This window comes from Ranitomeya variabilis, chromosome 6 (assembly GCF_051348905.1).
Source record: "Ranitomeya variabilis isolate aRanVar5 chromosome 6, aRanVar5.hap1, whole genome shotgun sequence".
In the NCBI taxonomy this organism is placed as follows: Eukaryota; Metazoa; Chordata; class Amphibia; order Anura; family Dendrobatidae; genus Ranitomeya; species Ranitomeya variabilis.
The window spans coordinates 199,446,318-199,463,392 of record NC_135237.1 but is presented as its reverse complement, the minus strand read 5'-3'; the positions used below and the strand labels follow the sequence as shown (position 1 = coordinate 199,463,392).

The 17,075-nt window shown below is 46.0% G+C and overlaps 1 protein-coding gene across 3 annotated transcripts in view; it reads right to left on the bottom strand.

Moving 5' to 3' along the window:
* TNS3 (tensin 3) overlaps positions 1-17,075 on the bottom strand; it is a 586,621-nt gene that overhangs the window by 351,304 nt on the left and 218,242 nt on the right. The gene's annotated exons all lie outside the window — the stretch shown is intronic.

The window sequence follows — 17,075 nt, the reverse complement described above, 5'->3', positions numbered from 1 at the left end:
ACAAAGCCCACGCAGTATATAACACAGCCCACGCAGTTTATATCACAGCCCATGTAGTATATAGCCCAGCCAACGTAGTATATAACACAGCCCACATAGTATATAACACAGCCCACGCAGTATACAATACAAGCCACGTAGTATATAACACAGCCACATAGTATATTGCCCAGCCACGTAGTATATAACACAGCCCACATAGCATATAGCAATGTGAACACTATATCCCTGCTAAAAAAATAATTAAAATAAAAAATAGTTATATGCTCACCTTCAAGTGGCCCCCGGATCCAGCCCAGGCATTTAGCGACGCTCCTCGCGACGCTCCGGTCCCAAGAATGCATTGCGGCAATAACACGTGATGACCGCGAGATCGCTACGTCATCTCCAGTCATTGCCGCAATGCATTCTTTGGACCGGAGCATCGCGAGGTGCAGGAAAGGCACCGGAAGGTGAGAATATAATGATTTTTTTATATTATTTTTAACATTAGATCGTTTTACTATTGATGCTGCATAGGCAGCATCAATAGTAAAAAGTTGGTCACACATGGTTAATAGCAGCGTTAACGGACTGCGTTACACCGCGTTATGCCACGGTTTAACGGACTGCTAAACCGCTATGGGGACACTGACTGGAGGGCAGTAGGCACTGACTGGAGGGGAGTAGGTAAGGGCGAATTTGCGGCCGGACTGTGCCTGTCGCTGATTGGTCGCGGCTGGCCAGCAACGACCAATCAGCGACGCAGGATTTCCGTGACAGACAAACAGACGGAAGTGACCCGAGAAAAAAATGGAGGGGAGTAGGTAAGGGCGAATTTGCGGCCGGACTGTGCCTGTCGCTGATTGGTCGCGGCTGGCCAGCAACGACCAATCAGCGACGCAGGATTTCCGTGACAGACAAACAGACGGAAGTGACCCGAGAAAAAAATGCATTGCAGTAAAAAAAAGCAGCATGTTCATTAATTTTGCGGATTTTTCGCGTTTTTCCCGCAATTCTATGCATTTGTAAAAAACGCATGAAAAACCGCACAAAAAACGTGTCAAAAACGCATGCAGATTTCTGGCAGAAATGTCGGGTTTTTGTCAGGAAAATTTCTGCTAGAAATCCTGACGTGTGCACATAGCCTAAATGCTTCTGTCAGGCTGACAGCGGCATTTAACATGTTAACAGCTGTGGGCAGAGTCCCACTCCACCTGCAGCTGTAAGGGGCAGATGATGGCTAAGTAACACAGTCGTCATCTGTTGGTAAAGATGAGGGTTCATCATGTGAGTTTATATCAAAGTCAGAGAGCCGGGATACGATAAGTCGGCAAGGATTTAAAGGGGTTGTCTGGTCAAAATAGATAGTGCAAGTACCTGCACTGATCGGCAAAGTACGGCACTTTTATCCCAGTTAGAATGAAGCGGCAGTGAATGCTCGATAGATGCTCCATTCATTCCCTATGAGGGTGTTGAAGAGATTTATCTAGCGTTCTCTAGAATTAGGGAATTAAAGGAGCAGCATTCGAGCATGTGCACGGCCCCTCCACTCTAAAAGGGATAAAGTGCCCCATTCTGGGGATCAGTAGGGTTATATAGACAACATATTACAAGTTATCATCTATGCAGTGAAAAGTGGTAACTTATTATAATTGGAATACCCCTTTAAAAATTGTCACAAGTCGACGAATCAGTGCTCACTATATCAGACTGTAGAGACACACACCATTGACAAGAGAAGTGCCATGACAAATTTGTTGAGATGAGAGCTGAAAAAAGAAGCTAGCCATTTCCGGTAATGAATTGTGCAAAAGAATAAATATCAGTCAAAATGTTTATTTGTTTAGATTTTTCCCTGCCCCACAGTTGGTCGCAGCATGGCTTGATACAAATGTCCAGTTCATTTAAGTGTTTAGCTTTCCTTTCCTCCCACATCTGCCCCTGTGTCTGTATCAGCTCTATCTGTCGGACACTTCAAACCCCAAGTCTTTGGTCAGTTTAATACAATGGTTATAGAATGAAGGTAAATATGTAGAAGTGTGAACAAGTTCATGACTTACTATGTCCTTTTACTGAAAGCCAAACAGATCTGCTCTGCTCATAAAAGTGCTATAAACGTACAAAGGCGCAATTGTCCTAGGAAGGTGGCTACAGACAGGAGTGCAGGCACATCAGTCAGCAGCGATTGCGTGCCACATGGGTGTGCTCCAGCGCGCAGTCAATATTTACTCGCTATTTTTATACAGATTAGGAATCAACAGATAAAAGCAATGCGGAGGCCGACACCTGGAAAGCAGCTCCTCTACTGGCACAATGCAGACATGTAAGTAAACACGTTCTCCCTACCAGGTAAAGTTCACAGATTTCTCAGTAGCTGGTTTTTGCGGGGCTTTTTGTGCTATACTTTATACTGTATACAAACAATAAAATAAAGCAAGAACTGAGATTTAACCCACTGCCTAAGGTTTCATTTGTGTAATGAGTATAAGTTGTACTTTTTGCTACTCCCTTACATCATTTCCTTTAAAAATTAACTAAACCATTTTAATGTTGTTTTCTACATTAGAGTGCCCTTTTAATGGCAAGTAGATCAGATTAGGAGACCACCAATTGCCCAAACACCCTCCACTCCAAAGGCTAAATGCACACATTGCGGATTTGTATGTGGAATTTTCTGGGCAAAATGCAGGTCGGAATCTGCGCCTTTTTTTCCAGGTTTTGTGCGGATTTGATGCAGATTTTGTGTGGACTTCTTCCTTTTTTAACCCCTGCGGATTTCTATTATGGAATGGGTGCAGAAATGCAACAGATCCACAAAAAGAATTTACATGCTCCTTTTTTGAATCTGCTGCATTTTCCGTGCAGATTTTTCTGCACCATTAGCACAGCATTTGTTTTGCCACTGATTTACATTGTACTGTAAATCACTTGTGGATCTGCAGCGTTTCTGCACGGAAAAAAATGCTGCAGATCCGCAGGAAATCTGCAACGTGTCCACATACCCAAAGAGGCAAAGAGGTTTGCAGCCTAGGTATCAGTACACAGCAAATATAGAAACAGCCAGCTCACCCCCGCTATGTGACTCAGAACTGTATAGATCCAATAGAGAACTCCTCCAGCCAAAAATCCAGGCAAAAAATCTATGCTTTCAGGCTGGTTTACAGTGAAATGCGTTGGGATTATCGGATTAGGAATTTCTGGTGCGGATTTTGCCTCTCCTGGCAGAAAACGCAGCTGCGGATTTGTCACGTTTTTTGTGCGGATCTGCAGTGTTTTCTGTGCGGTTTTGCTGCGTTTTTTAGGTGGATTTACTGCGTTTTTTACCCCTGCAGATTCCTATAATGGAATGGGTACAAAAACGCTGCAGATCTGCAAAAAAGTAGTGACATGCTACTTCTTTTAAGTGTTTTCACATCGGATTTTCCGCAACGTGAGCACAGCATTTTTTTTTTCTCATTGATTTACATTGTACTGTAAATCAATTGCGGATCTGCAGCGTTTATGCACCGCAAAAAAAGCAGCGCAGAGAATCCGCAACGTGTGCACATACCCTAAAAGTGCACAGCGCCTGCCTGACCATGCACACAGAGCAGAGTACACATTTAATAGAAGGGCTTTGTAGACTCTGCCTTCTCCTGAATCCATACCCCACTTTGTGTGCACCTGTGGTCGCCTGGTGGAGTTTTTGTGTGATAGGTAGGGTATCAGGACATGGATACCCACCAATCTGCTTGCAAATACAAGGACACTCAAATGAAACTAAAAAGTTATAAAAGTTTAGTTATTATTTAACCCATTCCCCTACAAAGCATTCTGTCACAAGGACCAGTAAAATACTTTCAATTCTTTGCATGTAAATGTCAAACAGCTATTAATTTATTTTATAAGTTAGTACAATATTTGCACCTTTTTCATGACAAATAGAGAAATATATTATCATGTTTAACCATATAGCAGTTACCCTTTTATTTTTGCAATTAGTATTTTATTGGAGTACAAAAAATTTCAAACTCAAAGTAATATTTTAAGTGACAAGTGACTGCAGACTTATTAATTTGGACTGGACAACCTCTTTAAAGTAGAATAAAGAACCCAAAGCGGCTCCTTCACTGCTCACACACACATTCCCTAGTAGTGGAAGCAGGCGCCTAGTCCATCCCTCGTCAGTCAATTGCGTAATTGCCCTGAAGATTGGAGGCAGCAGAGTCACCTGGCAAACTGGTGACAGCGGTGGGAACTGCATGACTCCCCCCCCCCACGGCTACGTTTCCTGACATTGTGCTACTGAGCTTTTTTTTTTTTTTTTTTTAACTGAAAACACTACTATAAAGTCTGAATGCTATTCCCATTGTCATAAGGCAATGGCAATTGTAGGTCAACAATTAAGTTAAGTGTAAGATCATCTTTACACAAATCCTTTTATTTTTTGAGACGTGGGGGATGGAGTGTGGAGCGGTCATAGAGGGAAAAAATGGAGGTCTATCTATATTATTATCATTATTATTTATTGTTATAGCGCCATTTATTCCATGGCGCTATGAACATGTTTTGGAGACTATTACTTTATAGCATATGGACGATACATAGCAGATGGCCATAAACGAGTACACACCTTTCCCCTTACTATATAAACAAGCACATCTGACTTCCTGTTGAAACAAAATCTAAGCATTATGTCCCCTCTGGGTGTCTTTATCCTCTCAATAGTTCACAAGGAGCAAGGTTGCATCAACACATCTACCTACGAAACAGTACAATCATGTGACTTATGGGTGATTGTTCTTGTGTAACTAGCTAGAGGTGCAAAGTGTGCTGCTATTCCTAGAATTTGGAAATGGCATAGTCTCAGAGAAACCCAGAGTTTGAATACAGAATTATTCATACTTTAAAGCAAACCGTCAGCAGGATTGTGCTCAGTAAACTACAGACACTGTCGGGTTGCCGCTGTTATACTGATTAAGGTCGGTTTCACATTAGCGTTTTGAGGAGCTGCGGACTTCCTCTGTGAAACCCCCTCTCGGCCGCACCTCCGCCGCTAGCTCCGCCTACTTCTGCATGCGGCCTGCTTACCTATCTTTAACATTAGGTACGCAGGTCATGCGGCTGTATGCGGATGATTCTGCGTCGTTTTGACGATGCGGCGACCAGCGTAGGACGCAGCTGGTAGCAATTTCTTTTTTTCTCCCCATCGTCAAAACGACACATGCGGAACCATCCGCATACAGCCGCACGACCTGCGTACCTAATGTTAAAGATAGGTACGCAGGCCGCATGCAAGCCGCATGCAGAAGTAGGCGGAGCTAGCGGCGGAGGTGCGGCAAAGGACATGGCTTCACGGAGGAAGTCTGCAGCCCTCCGCAGCTTCTCAAAACGCTAGTGTGAAACTAGCCTAATATGATACCTGGGGTGAAGAAATCCATCTTTAGGTTCTTGTATAATCAGTGTGAAGTTTTCAGCTAATGATATGTCTGTGCTCCGAGGCGGAACTGTAGGTAGAGTCTCATCTTCCTGCTCTAAGGCCATGTGCACACATTCAGTATTTTTCGCTTTTTTTCACTATAAAAACATGATAAAAATGCGAAAAAAACGCTTAACAAATGCCTTCCATTATTTTCAGTGTATTCCGCATATTTTGTGCACATGCTGCATTTTTTTCCGCGAAAAAAAATCGCATCGCGAAAAAAAAAGCAACATGTTCATTAAATTTGCGGAATTGCGGGGATTCCGCACACCTAGGAGTGCATTGATCTGCTTACTTCCCGCACGGGGCTGTGCACACCATGCGGGAAGTAAGCAGATTATGTGCGGTTGGTACCCAGGGTGGAGGAGAGGAGACTCTCCTCCACGGACTGGGCACCATATAATTGGTCAAAAAAAAAAAGAATTAAAATAAAAAATAGTCATATACTCACCTTCGATGGCCCCCGGAGTGTTCCCGCCTCTCACCGCTGCATGCTGCTGCTTCGGTTCCTATAGATGGTGTGGTGAAGGACCTGCGATGACGTCGCTGTCTTGTGATTGGTCGCGAGACCGGTCATGTGACCGCTCACGTGACCGCGACGTCATCGAAGGTCCTGAACCACACCATCTATAGGAACGGACGCCGCTGAGGATATCGGCTGTCTGCAGAGGGTGAGTATAACCAGTTTTTTATTTTTTTTATTATGTTTAAACATTCTATCTTTTACTATAGATGCTGCATAAGCAGCATCTATAGTAAAAAGTTGGTCACACTTGTCAAACACTATGTTTGACAAGTGTGACCAACCTGTCAGTCAGTTTTCCAAGCGATGCTACAGATCGCTTGGAAAACTTTAGCATTCTGCAAGCTAATTACGCTTGCAAAATGCTAAAAAAAACGAGAAAAAAACGGGAAAAAAACGCAAAAAAAAAAAATGCGGATTTCTTGCAGAAAATTTCCGGTTTTCTTCAGGAAATTTCTGCAAGAAATCCTGACGTGTGCACATACCCTAAGTCTGAGAAACTAAAGGAAAGACCTGCCCACAGGCCACCCCAAAACACAAACAGTTTGTCTCTATGATGAGGAACACGTGTGTGCTACAGGGCACCCTGTGGAAAAGAACATTTCGCCAACCACTAAGCATGGAGGTGGATCAATCATACTTTGGGGTTGTGTTGCAGCCAATGGCATGGGGAGCATTTCACGAGTAGATGGGAGAATAGATTCAATGAAATTTCAAGAAATTCTTGATGCAAATATAACACCATCTGTAAAAAGCTGAAGTTGAAAAGAGGATGGCTTTTACAAATGGATAATGATCCCAAACACGTCAGAATCTACAATATACCATCTCAAAAGGTGCAAGCTGAAGGTTTTACAATGGCCCTCACAGTCTCCTGATCTGAGCATCATTGAAAATCTGTGGCTAGACCTCAAAATAGCAGTGAATGCAAAACAACCCAGGAATCTCACAGAACTCAGGAGAATTTTCCTAGGAAGAATGGATGAAAATCCCTCAAACAAGAATTGAGAGACCCTTGTCTGGCTGCAAAAAAGCATTTACAAGCTGTAAGGCTAGTTTCACACTAGCGTTCGGCAGGGCTGCGGACTTCCTCCGTGAAGCCCCGCTCACTGCCGCGCTTCTTCCTTCAGCTCCGCCTAGGGCTGCATGCATCCTGTGCACTCTATCTTTAACATTGGGTACACAGGCCATGCGGATGTATGCGGATGCCTCGCATACGTCGTCTTGACACTGCGCTGACCTGTGTCAAGCGCAACATGTTAGGATTTTGTTGCGGTCGGCGAAGTTTCAAAACGACGCATGCGGAGGCATCTGCATACATCCGCATGGCCTGCGTACCCAATGTTAAAGGTACCCAGGAATCATGCAGCCGTAGGCGGAGCTGAAGGAAGTCAGCAGCCCTGCCGAACGCTAGTGTGAAACTAGCCTAACACTTTCAAAAATAGGATGCAACTAGGCATTAACCATGCAGGGTGCCCAAACTTTTGCATAGGCCCATTTTCCTTTTTTGTAATTTTTAAAATGTAAAAGATGATTTTTTTTCCCCCTAAAATACAGAGGAAATGTGTCATCTTTAACTTTAGGCCTTCTAGAGATCATTTCATCATCAACTTGCTCAACTGTTAAGATAAAAGTAATTTTGACCAGGGGTGCACAAACACATACCACTGCATATAGTTCTCGGTAGAGCTAACATTTATTATAATGTCTACTAAGTGTAGTGCAACGGTAGCACACTTATGCAGTGATGAGGCAGTGACCCAGCAAAGTTCAAAGCAAAACATCTCTTTAATGTTCAACTCGTATAAACACAGCACATGATATCCTCCGGATCGCAGCCAGGCACATATCCTCTAAACACGCAAGTCCACTTCTGACCGGTTGCCATGGGCGACTGCAGAGCATATGAAAAACTAATAAGTACAAAAAGGGAAATCAAAAACATGTGACATAAATTCCCCTTAAAATTTATATAAACCTTTAATAGAATATCTTAAAAATACCACTTCCCAGTGAAAACGAAAAACTTTTAATAATGGAATACAAATATTGCTAGGTGCACCTAACCTAGTAAATGACCCTCCACTATCCTGCTGTCCCTGCCTAGCAGTGGAGGTTGGCACCCTGATAGAATATTTGGCGCCCCCACTCCGCGACGACTATAACCTGCTGGCCCTGTTAAGTCACTAGCCAGCTATAGGTGAGAAAACAATGAGCAGTTTAAAGATATGAAGGAAGCAGGAGTAGAAAAACTAAGGTGCACACTAGATATAAACAATGTCAACCTCCGTTTACGAACACCCACTAGAAGCGATACACTGGGGAAATATAGCCAATCAGGCTATTTAGACATTAATATGGCTGTCCTCAGTGCAGTTCCAAAAACCACAGATAAGGCATACACACTATGTGCATAACTAGTGGGAAAGAGACAAACATCTTTATATAATAAGAACACTTGGAGGAAAAACATAAGATATAAATGACCTGGTTCAGTCCAGATAATCAACTGTGCATACCCACACCATCTAGCAAATATTACATATTAGTTCTGATGACTGAGAAAAAAGGAAAAGTAAAAACACTAGTGTATAAATATCTACAGTCAAACAGAACATGCAGGGGTGCCCATGAGCAGAGGTGGCAGTAACAATATACTACACCTAATGCACAATATAAAGGACTATACAAATAATGAAAAAAGCAGCCAAGAGTAAAAAGATGGGAGATGTTCCCCAAACATTTGAAGCACTTAGCTGTAGGTAGAACGCCCCGACGCGTTTCCCCGTTAAACGGTTCCTCAGGGGGTAGAGACAGATACAGAGAACCGGAGGTCAGAGATGTGGGTGCCCTGATAGCGGGACAGACCATGACCATGGGCGACTGCACCACCGTGTTAAGGTTCAACTCCTCTAGATTACAGTCACTAAACATGCCAGTCCACCTTTCACCGGTTGCCGTGGGCAACTGCACTGCCATATTAATGTCTCTTTACTCACAGCATTACATAGTACACGATATCCTCCGGATCGCAGCCGGTAACCATATCCTCCAGTTTACAGTCACTAAACACGCCAGGTCCTCCTTTGGGCACATTACAGTCTAATTCCGGTTCACCGCCGGCAGACAGTCCACCTCTGAGACCAGTTACCGTGGGTGACTGCACCGCTGTATACACTGTGGGTGCCAGGCATCTCAGCTCCCCTGGCTGTTTGACTCTGCTTGCCTATGTTGCCTCATACAGGAGCTCTGCAGAGCTGACTGCTCTGCCCTCTAGCATACACCAGAATGACAATGACTCTGACCCTCACACACCTTAGCCCTTCACTGCACGATTTTTAACTAGCAACCTATGGCCTTCAGCCACATGGAAAACCCATCCCGGAATGAAACGGACTGGATGACTACCATCCTGTAGTCTGTTTCAAAACACAAAAGCCCAGAGCAGGATTTCCTTAAATCTGCCTTGGACAACCAGCATGTCCAAGACACATACTCACTTTAATCTGCATTGCAACCACAGCTACGCCTGAGACTGCAATGCACTCCCCATGGCCTCAATACGCCTCCGTGCGCATCCTGGGGGAACCTACAGCGTAACACCAGTCACTATCTCACATAAGATATAATAAAAAATAATAGTTTTACAAAATATCTTGTACATTAATTTGTAATGTGTCAAATATTTCACTTCCAGTAGCTAAAAATAAGTCCTGCTCATAATAAATGCGCAGAAATTATTACAGGTCCCACAGAGTTCTCAATATGCTATTTAAAGGGAACATGACAGCATGATTTTGCAATGTAGAGAGATGGCTGTAATACGGATTACATTTATACCTTTGGTGAAGAAATCTGCTTTGTTCTTCTTTAATCATCACTTGAAGTTTTCTGCTAATTGTACAGGCTGTGCACCAGAATCTAATGTGTCCTTCCATCTGCCATCCCCTTCCCCTCCTTGGGCCTCCAGCAGGGGCGTAACGACCGCGGTCGCAGCGGTCGCCATTGCGACCGGGCCCCGCAGGTCAGGGGCCCCGGGCCGGCAGGTCAGGGCAGGGCCGGGCTGGACATCGGGCACTTCTGGCAAATGCCAAAGAGCCGATGCCAGTAGTGGGCCGCTGCACTGTTCCTCGCCGCCGCCGCCGCATTTAACTATACCGGCGTCTATGACACCGGTATAGTTCAATGCAATGATGGAGGAGAGCGTCACCTGACGCTCCCTCTCCCATCATTCCCCGCTCTGCCTCTGACAGTACACTGCGGGTGCGCGATGACGTCATATCATCGCGCACCTGCAGTGTCCTGGGCAGACTGCAGCCACCAGGAGCAGCGCGGGCAAAAGGAAAGGTGAGGAGAGTTTTTTTTTTTCTTTTTCACCGGACTGTGGGGCCATTATCGGGGGGGGGGGGGGGAAGATGAGATGCGGGCTGTGCTCTATATACCCCTGTGCTGGCTGTGCTCTATATACCCCTGTGCTGGCTGTGCTGCATATACCCCTGTGCGGGCTCTGCTGTATATATCCCTGTGCGGGCTGTGCTGTATATATCCCTGTGCGGGCTGTGCTGTATATATCCCTGTGCTGGCTGTGCTCTATATACCCCTGTGCTGGCTGTGCTCTATATACCCCTGTGCTGGCTGTGCTGCATATACCCCTGTGCGGGCTCTGCTGTATATACCCCTGTGCGGGCTCTGCTGTATATACCCCTGTGCGGGCTGTGCTGTATATACCCCTGTGCTGGCTGTGCTGCATATACCCCTGTGCGGGCTCTGCTGTATATACCCCTGTGCGGGCTCTGCTGTATATATCCCTGTGCGGGCTGTGCTGTATATATCCCTGTGCGGGCTGTGCTGTATATATCCCTGTGCTGGCTGTGCTCTATATACCCCTGTGCTGGCTGTGCTCTATATACCCCTGTGCTGGCTGTGCTGCATATACCCCTGTGCTGGCTGTGCTGCATATACCCCTGTGTGGGCTCTGCTGTATATACCCCTGTGCGGGCTGTGCTGTATATACCCCTGTGCGGGCTGTGCTCTATATACCCCTGTGCGGGCTGTGCTCTATATACCCCTGTGCGGGCTGTGCTCTATATACCCCTGTGCGGGCTGTGCTCTATATACCCCTGTGCGGGCTGTGCTGTATATACCCCTGTGCGGGCTGTGCTGTATATACCCCTGTGCGGGCTGTGCTGTATATACCCCTGTGCGGGCTGTGCTGTATATACCCCTGTGCGGGCTGTGCTGTATATACCCCTGTGCGGGCTGTGCTGTATATACCCCTGTGCGGGCTCTGCTGTATATACCCCTGTGCGGGCTCTGCTGTATATACCCCTGTGCGGGCTGTGCTCTATATACCCCTGTGCTGGCTGTGCTCTATATACCCCTGTGCTGGCTGTGCTGCATATACCCCTGTGCGGGCTCTGCTGTATATATCCCTGTGCGGGCTGTGCTGTATATATCCCTGTGCGGGCTGTGCTGTATATATCCCTGTGCTGGCTGTGCTCTATATACCCCTGTGCTGGCTGTGCTCTATATACCCCTGTGCTGGCTGTGCTCTATATACCCCTGTGCTGGCTGTGCTCTATATACCCCTGTGCTGGCTGTGCTCTATATACCCCTGTGCTGGCTGTGCTGCATATACCCCTGTGCGGGCTCTGCTGTATATACCCCTGTGTGGGCTCTGCTGTATATACCCCTGTGCGGGCTGTGCTCTATATACCCCTGTGCGGGCTGTGCTCTATATACCCCTGTGCGGGCTGTGCTGTATATACCCCTGTGCGGGCTCTGCTGTATATACCCCTGTGCGGGCTGTGCTGTATATACCCCTGTGCGGGCTGTGCTCTATATACCCCTGTGCTGGCTCTGCTGTATATACCACTGTGCGGGCTGTGCTGTATATACCCCTGTGCCGGCTGTGCTGTATATACCCCTGTGCTGGCTGTGCTGTATATACCCCTGTGCGGGCTCTGCTGTATATACCCCTGTGCGGGCTCTGCTGTATATACCCCTGTGCGGGCTGTGCTCTATATACCCCTGTGCGGGCTGTGCTGGATATACCCCTGTGCGGGCTGTGCTGGATATACCACTGTGCGGGCTGTGCTGTATATACCCCTGTGCGGGCTGTGCTGTATATACCCCTGTGCGGGCTGTGCTGTATATACCCCTGTGCGGGCTCTGCTGTATATATCCCTGTGCGGGCTGTGCTGTATATATCCCTGTGCTGGCTGTGCTCTATATACCCCTGTGCTGGCTGTGCTCTATATACCCCTGTGCTGGCTGTGCTCCATATACCCCTGTGCTGGCTGTGCTGCATATACCACTGTGCGGGCTGTGCTGGATATACCACTGTGCGGGCTGTGCTGGATATACCACTGTGCGGGCTGTGCTGGATATACCACTGTGCGGGCTGTGCTGGATATACCACTGTGCGGGCTGTGCTGGATATACCACTGTGCGGGCTGTGCTGGATATACCACTGTGCGGGCTGTGCTGGATATACCACTGTGCGGGCTGTGCTGGCACCCAACACCATGTTGCAGTGCAGGAGATTCCTGCAACAGTCCGAGGCGTATCTAGGGGAAGGGGGTGGGGGGGGGCGTCACGGAGGTGGGGGGGGGGGGGCCCCATTTGGAAGTTCGCACCGGGGCCCATAACTTTGTAGTTACGCCACTGGCCTCCAGTAGTGATGTGTCGTTCGCGAACGAGCCGACACAAAGAGCCGGCTCCCTGCTGTGAACGATGGGAGCCAACACACCAGTGAGAGCCACTAAAATTCCTGAATGGCTCTCACTGGGCGTAAAATCCCGGGCTTCGGCATGTGTAACTCCGCCCACCTGAGCAAAACCCCGCCCACTCTTCAATTTAATTGGTTCTAAGAAGTGGGCGGAGTTTCGGACGCCCGAACAGATATTCTCTATTTAGGATCCAAAAAGAGCCGTTTTGTGAGCCGAAAGAGCCGGCTCTTTTTGATGAGCGGAGCCATGAGAGCCGGATCACCAAAGAGAGCCGGACTGCCCATCACTAGCCTCCAGTCTGTGAATGATCTGCCTCCTATATGTGAAATCTCAGGAGTGAGCTGTTATTCACAGACCAGAGGCAGGCAGAGGGGCCGGGAACCACAGACAGGGAGGGACAGACTCAATTAGCAGAAAACTTCATATGGTGATTGCAAAAGAATCATAAGGCTAAGTTCATACTAGGTGTTTTGCACCGTTTTTTGATTAGTTTTTTAGAGCAAAGTTTCAGCTGCGTTTTACAGTACCAGCATAGGCTATGAAATATCAGTAATCTCATTCACAAAGCTTGTTTTTTTTGTCATGAGTATTTTGTGCGTTGCATGGTTTTTGGGTTTTTTGTTTTGTTTTGTTTTTTTCACACAATGGAGCATGTCTCTTCTTTCAACCTTTTTTTCAGCATTTTTAACCCAATGAAATGAATGGGGGGTGAAAAAAACACACCAAAAACACAGGTATTTTGCTAAATTATTTGCGCCAAAACCTGATTCTTTAGAATATGGCTTTTTTTTCCAAAAATAAACTTTATCAAAAAGCCCAAGAGACAAATCTAGCATGCCAAAAATGCAGCACAAAAAACAAAACAAAACAAGCTGAAAAAAACGCCAAAAAAACACCAAGTGCGAACATATCCTTAAGGCCCCGTCTCACTAAGCGATTTACCAACGATCACGACCAGCGATACGACCTGGCCGTGATCGTTGGTAAGTCGCTGTGTGGTCGCTGGGGAGCTGTCACACAGACAGCTCTCTCCAGCGACCAACGATCAGGGGAACGACTTCGGCATCGTTGAAACTGTCTTCAACGATGCCGAAGTCCCCCTGCAGCACCCGGGTAAACATCGGGTTACTAAGCGCAGGGCCGCGCTTAGTAACCCGATGTTTACCCTGGTTACCAAAAAAAACAAACAGTACATACTCGCCTTTCGGTGTCCAGGTCCCTTGCCGTCTGCTTCCTGCTCTGACTGAGATCCGGCCGTACAGTGAGAGCAGAGCGCAGCGGTGACGTCACTGCTGTGCTCTCACTTCTCACTGTACGGCCGGCAGTCAGTGAGAGCAGGAAGCGGACGGCAAGGGACCTGACGGACATCAGAAGGCGAGTATGTAGTGTTTTTTTTTTTTTACATTTACGCTGGTAACCAGGGTAAACATCGTGTTACTAAGCGCGGCCCTGCGCTTAGTAACCCGATGTTTACCCTGGTTACCAGTGAAGACATCGCTGGATCGGTGTCACACACCGATTCAGCGATGTCAGCGGGGCCTCAATGACCAAAAAAAGGTCCAGGCCATTCCGACACGACCAGCGATCTCGCAGCAGGGGCCTGGTCGCTGGTACGTGTCACACATAGCGAGATCGCTATGGAGGTCGCTGTTGCGTCACAAAACTTGTGACTCAGCAGCGATCTCGCTAGCGATCTCGCTATGTGAGACGGGGCCTTTAAGTGGATTTCTTCATCAAAGCCATAATCAGTATTTCAGAGCCATTACAGCCATGCCTTTACTTTATCTTAGAAAATCGTGCTGACAGATTCTATTTAGGGTATGTGCACACATCAGGATTTCTTCAAGAAATTTTCCTGACAAAATCCGGACATTTCTGCCAGAAATCCGCATGCGTTTTTTTTTTCGTTTTTTGCACGTTTTTTTACGCATTTTTTGCGGAATTTTTTCCAGACACTCCAATTTCATGGGAAATCCGCAAAAATAATGAACATGTTGCTTCTTTTTCCGGATTGCGTTTTTTTTGCGGAAAAAAACGCAACATTTGCACAAAAAATGCGAAATGCATTCTAAAGGATAGGATGCATAACGTATGCGTTTTTTGTGCAGAATTATAGCGTTTCTATCGGGGAAATCAGCAAAAATAAAGCAAAAAATCCTGAAGAAATCCTGACGTGTGCACATACCCTTAAACAGCCAAATGCCTGTGCATCCATTGTATGATCACAATAGATTTCTACAGAATGAGGTCTTGCTGAAAACGATGATTCTTAAAATTATTTTATAAGATGAACAAGCATTTTGCCAGTTTATCAGATGACTGGAAGCCTTTTTACATTGCCCAATTACACAGAAAGGAGCATTCATAGGAATGCTAGTGCCTAATAAACCTTTAGGCTATGTGCACACGTCAGGATTTCTTGCAGAAATTTCCTGAACAAAACCGGACATTTTCTGCAAGAAATCCGCATGCGGTTTTTTTCATGTTTTTTTCACGGTTTTCTTGTGTTTTTTGTGCGTTTTTTTGCAGATTTTGTGTGTTTATTCCCCGGAGGTTCCAAGTGCAATAATATAATGGGAAATCCACAAAAAAATCTGCAAAATTAATGAACATGCTGCGTTTTTTACCGCGATGCGTTTTTTTTTGTGGAAAAAAACGCAACATATGCACAAAAATTGCGGAAAGCATTATAAATGATGGGATGCACATGTATGCTTTTTTAAGCGTTTTTATAGCGAAAAAACACGAAAAATCCTGAATGTGTGCACACAGCCTTAGGCTGAAGACACACTAGCGATTTTAAAATCGGTCCGAGTCGGACGAGTGTTATGCAAGTGTCATGTGAGTGTAATGCATTCTTTATGCGAGTACAGTCTGATTTTTCACACACAATTCTGAGAAAGGTCAGGAATCAGCCCAGAACTGCATGGGAGGACCTGGTCTTCTGAAAGCCTAAACAAAGTCAAAACTACTAGAATATATAAAAATAATCTAAAAAAGGAGGAAGTGAAGAATTTAAAAGACATCATGGAAATGAAATTGATGAACAAGTATAACATATTACAGGAAGTATAGATGTCCAGATCTACCGAGAAGTTAGGACAATACATTTTTAACTAAAAAAAAACAAAACAGTGGACTTATTGAAGTTAGAAGAAACACAAGTAAAACAAACAAAACACAATGGCAACAAAGAGATACATAAGTTATAAACCTGTCCAAACACCAAAATATTGCTGAAGGCTAGTTATGAGAAACAATATTCAGAACCAGAAGAACTAGGTGAAAAAAATATGGTGCAAATAAGTGGGGAAAAAAATTGAGTTCAAATTTTGTGTCAGGCACTATATGCACTTTGGACTAATGGGAAGAAGACCAGATAGCGAGTGCCATGCTTCCGCTGAACATTACCCATTGTGTTCAGAAGGTAAGAAATAAATTATCCATTGTTTGGGCAATAAGTTCTTCCACTTACTGTAAATATTAAATGATCTCAGCAATGAGTTCCAAAGCAGAGGGGATTATTGCTTGCTTACAGACTCTCTGGATAAGTTGCCTAGTAGGCGCTAAAGGTACCGTTACACTAAGCAACTTACCAGCGATCGCGACCAGCGACGTGATCGCTGGTAAGTTGCTGTGTGGTCGCTGGGGAGCTGTCACACAGACAGCTCTCTCCAGCGACCAAGCGACTTCGGCATCGCTGAAACTGTCTTCAGCGATGCCGAAGTCCCCATGTAAAAAAAAAAAAAAACACTACATACGCACCTTCTGTCGTCCTTCATGTCCCTCGGCGCTTGCCGCACTGACTGTGTCTCAGCGCCGGCCGGCCGTAACAGCGGTGCCCAGCGGTGAACCGCTGTTACTGCAGGTTCACCGCTGGGCTGTGCTTTACGGCCGGACGGCGCTGAGACAGTCAGTACGGCAAGCTCCAGGGGACGTGACGGACAACAGACGGTGAGTATGTAGTGTTTTTTTTTTACTTTTACCATGGTATCCAGGGTAAATATCGGGTTACTAAGCGCGGCCCTGCGCTTAGTAACCCGATGTTTACCATGGATACCAGTGAAGACATCGCTGGATCGGCGTCACACACGGCGATCCAGCGGTGTCAGCGGGAGAGTTGCGACGAAAGAAAGTTCGTCCACTCTCCCTGCAACCAGCGATATCTCAGCAGGATCCAGATCACTGCTGCGTGCCAAACATAGCGATATCGCTATGCAGGACGCTGCAACGTCACGGATCGCTGGCGATATCGCCTAGTGTGACGGTACCTTAAGAAGTGTTGCAGCAGACACACAAGGAGATTCTTCACGAGAAGATGGATTGTCACTGGAAGCTAAATTGTTGCGTTTGTGTCTCTATAGTTATATAGATCAAA